Source organism: Zingiber officinale, chromosome 11B (genome assembly GCF_018446385.1).
Source record: "Zingiber officinale cultivar Zhangliang chromosome 11B, Zo_v1.1, whole genome shotgun sequence".
In the NCBI taxonomy this organism is placed as follows: Eukaryota; Viridiplantae; Streptophyta; class Magnoliopsida; order Zingiberales; family Zingiberaceae; genus Zingiber; species Zingiber officinale.
Window position 1 is genome coordinate 9,164,072 of NC_056007.1, and position 7,667 is coordinate 9,171,738.

A 7,667-nucleotide genomic window follows, 5' to 3' on the forward strand; every position below is an offset into this window, starting at 1 on the left:
CAAAACTGACCTGGTCGAATTTCATCCATTCAAGGCGCCTTATATCCCTCTCAAGGCGCCTTCCAAGGCGCCTTCTGCCTTCTCCAAGGCGCCTTCTGCCTTCTCCAAGGCGCCTCCAATGGTGCTTCGCAGCCAGCTCAGCCTTTGCACCCGAGGCGCCTCCAACCTCCATGGAGGCGCCTCGGACACTGTTCATCCGAGGCTTTAGGTTGCTCCTTTGCTCCTGCAAGATGCGTTAGTCCCAAACACTATCCTGCAACACAAAGTTAGCACAATAAACATTATAAAAGAAGTATAGACAGTCTCTGGACTATCCGAGTCTGACTTCAGGTTTCCAACCGGAAACCCTAGGTCGACCCGACGCCTACTGTTCCCTCTACGGGGAACGCGTCCTCACTTACTCCACTCAGGAGATTTACCTGATGCCTTCCGGATCGACCGGACTTTGCTCAAGACTCAATGCTTCCGGACTTCTCACTGGACATCCGCTTCCCGCTAGTCCAGCCTTTCACCGGTTCGCGACACCAGACTTTTCACCTAGGGTTACCACCCCAGGACTTTTGCCTCAAGCCATCGACCGCCAAGACTTTCCGCATAGGGTTACCACCCCCTATGACCTAGGGTTACCGCCCCCTAGGGTTTTCCCTTTGCCTAACCGCAGCTAGGACTTTCCTGAAATCCTCAAGTAGACTTGTTAGACTACAAAACATCTTAACTTTGAATTCTTTGCCGTTATCAAAACACGAGTTCGATCGTCGGATGCTTCCCGCACCAACAATCTCCCCCTTTTTTATTATGGCAACACAAATTCAAAGTTAAGTATACAAACGAATAGATAGACATTTTTAACACAGGCAAATCTGCTGAGTATAGATGAACAAGGTAACTAAAGTAAATTTGCCCTATATGCTCCCCCTTAACTTTGGCTCCCCCTTAACTTTTGCTCCCCCTTAATTTTTAACTTGAATTTTATGTTTACATTTTTGCTACTCTCCCCCTTTGCCATAACTAAAAAATGGGCAATAATATGTGTTTGAATGAATTGTACATGATTAAGGTATAACGACCCAATTTTCCCTATTTCGAGTTCTAAAAGTCCTTATAAAAATTTGGAAATGCTTTTAAAATATTCTAGAGATTTTTAGGAATTTTTAGAGTATTTTTATGCAATTTTTTGAGTTCGTTTGGTATTTTTACCGAGAGGAGAAAGTTAAAAAAAAAAAAAGGTTGTAGAAGCTAGGTTTCGAACCCAGCTCCTCGGACCCAAGCAAAACCGGCCAAACCAGCTGAGCTACACGGTTTTGTTAACCTTATATGGTGAGAAATAAGTTTATAGCATAGTTAATGATTAGGAAATAAATTTAGAAAAAATGTGCGGCTAAGGGATTGAAGCCGAGACCTCTTGCTTCGGTTAAAAGCCGATTAACCAGCTGTGCCAGCGAGTTTTTGTTAATTAAGGAAAGAACGAGTTATATTTAAAGTATAGTTAGTAATAGAAAACCTAGTTATAAAGGGAATTAGGTTTTGGATTTTCGGAAAATGAAACATTTTCTCTCAAAATTCTTCCCCTCCTTCTCGCGACGGCGCGCGGCGGTGCTCTCGGGCGAAAACAGAGACGAAGCTAGGGCTTCGTCTCCGGCGGCCGGCGAGCACCCTTCTCCGTGAGTTCTTCATACCTTTGTGATCCTCTCGTCGAGGAGAGCAAGAAGATACCAAGAGATCGTCGAGGAAGCATATATCCGAAGCCCTAGAAGCCTCCTTCTTCTCGGTTGTAAGTCCAAGAACAGCGAGGTGAGTTGCTTCTCACCTGCAGTAGGAGTAGTTCCGTGAGCTTTGATTCTTCTTTGTTTGCTTCCGGGATTTTCTGCCTTGTCGCTGTGAATTGAGGTTTCGGATTTAGTTTTCTTCAAGGTTTGATGTTAGCAATTTAGCGTTTGATTTGGGTTTCCTGTTTGTTACCCTAATTGGTATGTTCGGTTTACATATGAAACCCTTGGATCTGTTAGTTTACTAGTGGGCAAGAACAGCCCTTGCTGTTGGTTCCGGATTGCACATGCATTTTTATTTGCATTTCGTAACCATGAACAGCTTAATCAGAGCTTAGAACAACCCCTCTTAGAGCTTGTTACAGTCAGGATTCTAGTATGCTTTGATTCCATGCTTGGATTGTTCTGTACAACAAGTGTTTCAGTGTTTCCTGTTTCATATTTAGTGTGCAGTTTTAGAACCATTTAGTTACTGCCGTGAGTTTGATAAAGAAGAGGAGAAGAGATTTTTAATTAGATTTTAAGCTTCAGCAGATTTTAGCTTTGTTTGTGCCATGCATTGAAAAGAACAGCCTTTGGAACCTGCTGTAACAGATTATGGTTGCTAGGGATTTAGTCCCTCCTTGCCTTTGGAACCTGCTATTAGTTTAAGAACAGTTAGTTAAATAGATTTATTTCTTTTAAGCATGATCGGCTTGTAAATGAACAACAATGAACAGATTTAATTAGGGAAGTTTTAGTTGGATCCTTAGTAGCTAATCCATACACGAAGTTTTGGTTTTCTGATGAACCTTTTAGTAGGAACAACTGATGTGGTTACCATACTGTTAAACCAGTTGTCATGGATTTGTTTAGCATTGCAGTTTTGATGGTTTAGCATTGGAAGATCCAATTAGATCCCTAGTAGCTTAACTAGATTTGCAGATTTTTGGTGGAACTTGTAATGCAGATTTTAGCAAGTTATAATGCAGAATTTAATTAAGTTAGTATGCAGAATTGTGTTAGCTTAATATGTAGAATTTTATTAGCTTAGTATGCAGATTTTGGATAAGCTTAATATGCAGATTTTTTGTTAAGCTTTGCATGCAGATTTATGTTAAGCTTTGTATACAGATTTTCAGTACGTAGGGTGTGTTCTAGTGCACACCAAGTGCTCGATAGAATGCTTAGCTCAGTAGGATGCTACAGTAAGCATCTATATAGCACAGTGAATGCAGTAAGAAGCATTTAATTCAGCTTATATAGTCTTGCTACAGCTTTTATGGACTAGATGTCCAATGGGTGGGCTCCCACAGTCGCCTCTAGGTTCAGATAACCTAGTTCTAGGTTCAGATAACCTAGTTAAAGCAAGGTAAGAAAATTAGCTATGAAATCAGTATTTTATTTTCAGCAGTGGCACTGTACTGGATTAGATATCCATTGGGTTGGGCTCCCACAGTCGTCCCTAGGTTTAGATAACCTAGTAAACCCTACTAGACTCGGAACTTGCAATCCCGGGTTTAGTTAGGGATGCGCGCACAGCAAGTACAGTTGCCGGGCCCATCAGCAGCATGATTACTATTTTAATCTATTATGTAAATAGTTTTTCAAAACTTCACAAATTAGTTATGTGAATACAAGTTAGACTCAGTTTAGCATTAATTAGTTCAGCTTATGTATCAGTTCAGTTTCCTATTGATACACATGATAGTTCTATGATTAGCTGCACATGTTTAGTATTTCAGTTAGCATGATTCCTTTGCTATTTATGAGCATGAGTAGCTATACATGTTAGTTTTTTTCAGTTAGTTGATTTCTTTGCTATTTATGAGCATGAGTAGCTTTACATGTTAGCATTCAGTTTTAGCATGTTTTTATTTATATACATGCATATCGAGTTTTTGTGAGTAGGATAGCGCTCACTAAGCTTTTAGCTTATAGATACTATTTTCCTCCTACTGCAGATAAAGGAAAATCTAAAGTATAAGGAAGAAGGCGACAAGGAGGTGCTGTGACAGTGTGTGATGTGTGGACTATGAAGATCCTTGAGACTTAGCTAAAGAACTCACTTAGTTTAAGATTTGTTATGTTTCCTTTTCTTTTCTCCTTAATGCTATGATGAAGTTGAGATTGTAATTGAGTCTATTCCGCACTTTGTTATGTTTTTGGAGTATTGTCTGTTTACTATTGCTAGAGTAGTTTCATTCTTCTTATTGAGTTATTATACTGCGTGGTTGAGTGATTATATGTTCCAGCCGCCTGTGGCTGAGTATATATTATTTGTATTGTTGATTTGGTCACCGGTATAGGGGAGACTCTGTCGAAATTTTTCGGTAGGGTTTCCATGTGATTCTTAATCATACCGGTTAAGTAGAGTTAGTAGTCAAGTAACGGTCATCCTTAGAGTGTAGTAGTAGTAAGAAGGGTGGTCAACAGGGTTTGAAAGTTAAGGTTAATTGGATTAATATTTTAAGTTTTTAGGACAAGATTATTCATTTAAGTTCAGTTGGTCCTTAAGTCCAAGCACAAGTCATGTTCACTAGATTGATATATTAGGTATCAGAATCATAGAGAACAAAACATTCTTAACTAAAAAATCGAGTATCTTTTGCCAACTGTCTAACCTTTAGTTACTTGCTGATTGTCTATAGGACAAAAGCTTTTACTAGGTTAGTCAAGTTAAGTTATTTTGGTCCAGATAGACTTGACTAGAGCTGGAGAACTTAACTTGATTAATGTTTATTGCATATTTAATGCCCAGACTCATATTGATGCACAGATATAAGCATTCTTGAGTCCAGGCTATACCCTATGCATCTCACGCTGTTCTATGTTCTTCAATCACACTCAAGGTAAACCTAGGTGTTTGTGAGATGCTCTGGCTTAATTCTAGGGGAACATGATATCTAGGGGGAAACCCTAGGCTAATTCCAGAAAATTTTAAGAATCTAGCAAAATTGGAGTTTTGAAAACTATTTTTCCTAGAATTTGAAAAAAAACAATAAAACTTATGCTCATAAAATATAACACATAAAACTGAGTAATAATATGTCTAATCAATTTAAAACATCCAAGATATACATCAAAAGCTGAGTAACAGAAAGATCCCAGATGTCAATAATATGTCAAGGCAAGTGAAAAGATAGAATCAAGCAGGTGGATCGTCGGCTGGAGGATCGGCTAGGTGCTGCTCAGGTGGCGGCTGAGGCTGTCCCTGACGCCGAAGCTCGCCTCGAAGAGATGCGAATCCAGCAACTATCTCATATCGCATAGTCCGAAGAAAACGATGACTGTCTAACACAGCTCGTCACGTCTGTGTGGACTGGATCTCAAGTCGAGTGAGTCTATCCTCGACAGAGAGTGGTGCTGAAGATGACGGCCCGGCTGAGGAGGAGGGTCCGACAGAGGTGGAAGGATCTGCGAAGAAGTCCTCTGCCAGAAAATCTGGCCACTCCGTCGGCCTCTGGAGCACCAGGGGCAGCAGCTGGTGGTGGTCGGCCCTTCCAGGCCAGAATCCCTTCGGCAGTGACATCTGCCCCTGCTAATCTAAGGCTACGCTGACCGACCTCATCATAAAGGGTAAGTGGGATGAGAACCCCTCTAGTAATGTCTATCCTAGAGCTGGAGAATATCTAGGTCAGGATATGACAATAAGGCATATGAATTACTCCAGATGTAACTGTGTTAGATGCAAGGATAATATTATGAAACATATGGAGGGCTATGTCTATGTCCAGGTGCTGGGTGAGGGCGTACAAGAAGAACGAGTGGGACGGTCGCATCGTCGAGACATCTCGAGATGATAAGGGTAGAATACAAGCTGTCAGGACTCTGTACATAGCATAATCCTGAACTCGAAGAAGAGTGGATCTAAACTCAGCCAGGCCTAAGGGTCTCTCCTCCCCATAGAAATGCATGTAAATGTCGTCTAATGTAACGTGGGAATAGGGGGCACCAAAGGGTAGGGGCCTACTCGGATAACATAAAAATGTACACTCAGACTCCCTAATCTCTAGGCTGGTGCGAAGTAGTGATGGAGTGAACTGAATGTTAGTACCTCCTACCCTGGTGGTATAAGTTCTATCATCAACCTTTTCAAGGTTGTGATAGAACTGGGTACATAGGTCTTGATTGACAGTCGTGGTGCAATCAACCAGTTTATCTAAATGATAATGGGTTATCATTTGGATAGTGGGTTGACAATTTTGTGACAAAAACTCCCTACCAATATATCTAGGTTTGATTGACTCAAAGGTAAACCTAGAGAAATCTATCCTATGCTGTTCCGAGGGGAATCTCAGGTCCGTGGAAGGGGCCCTTGCTGGTGTGGTATCCACAATACGACGCTTCCTATTTTTGACATTATGCAAGAAAAATTGCAAAACTAGCAAGAATATAGGATTTAAGCAATTGAAGAAGGGTTTTAGATTGTACCTAGGAGGCATAGCTAGGAATTAAAGGGAAGAAAAGAAGTAGAAGGCGCCTTGGTTGGGAAGAATCCGAAGAAATCGGCGGCTTGCAGCGAAACACGAACGGAAGCAACAATGCTTCTGTTCGTGACAAAAGAGAGATTTTAAGGCACCTCCTGATCCCTTTAGGGCGCCTTCGGAGGCGCCTTAAGGGCTTCTTAAGGCGCCTTAAGTAGGCGGCTGGAAATTTCCCGCCGCTGATTGAGGGTGCCTCCTCTTAGATGGAGGCGCCTTCGGATTCTACCAGTCCAAAAAAAAAATTTTTTTTTTTAATTAACAAATTTCTTATAGATTAGTTTTTGAAATTTAAGTTTAAAATAATTTTGAAATTTAAGTTTAAAATAATTTTGAAATTTAAGTTTTTAAAATAATTTTGAAATTTAAAAATAATTTTGAAATTTAAGTTTTTAAAATAATTTTGAAATTTAAGTTTTTTAAAATAATTTTGAAATTTAAGTTTTTAAAATAATTTTGAAATTTAAAAATAATTTTGAAATTTAAAAATAATTTTGAAATTTAAGTTTTTAAAATAATTTTGAAATTTAAAAATAATTTTGAAATTTAAGTTATTAAAATAATTTTGAAATTTAAAAATAATTTTGAAATTTAAGTTTAAAATAATTTTGAAATTTAAGTTTTTAAAATAATTTTGAAATTTAAGTTTTTAAAATAATTTTGAAATTTAAGTTTTTTAAAATAATTTTGAAATTTAAGTTTTTTTTAAAATAATTTTGAAATTTAAGTTTTTTTTAAAATAATTTTGAAATTTAAGTTTTTAAAATAATTTTGAAAGTTAAGTTAAAATAATTTTGAAATTTTAGTTTAAAATAATTTTGAAATTTAAGTTTTTAAAATAATTTTGAAAGTTAAGTTAAAATAATTTTGAAATTTAAGTTTAAAATAATTTTGAAATTTAAGTTAAAATAATTTTGAAATTTAAGTTTTTAAAATAATTTTGAAATTTAAATTTAAAATAATTTTGAAATTTAAGTTTAAAATAATTTTGAAATTTAAGTTAAAATAATTTTGAAATTTAAGTTTTTAAAATAATTTTGAAATTTAAATTTAAAATAATTTTGAAATTCAAGTTTAAAATAATTTTGAAATTTAAGTTTTTAAAATAATTTTGAAATTTAAGTTTTTTAAAATAATTTTGAAATTTAAGTTTTTAAAATAATTTTGAAATTTAAGTTTTTAAAATAATTTTGAAATTTAAGTTTTTTAAAATAATTTTGAACTTTAAGTTTTTAAAATAATTTTGAAATTTAAGTTTTTGAAATTTAAATTAATTATCAGTTTGATTTTAATTACTTAGTCATCTCACCCGATCTAAATTCTCAATCAGGGAATCCTATAATTTTTGTGAGATGAATTGAGGTTCAATTTAAGGGTTTGGTTTAGTCTTGTGTTAGATTCAGGTTTAGCTTTGGGTTCAACAAGTAAGCATTCTTTG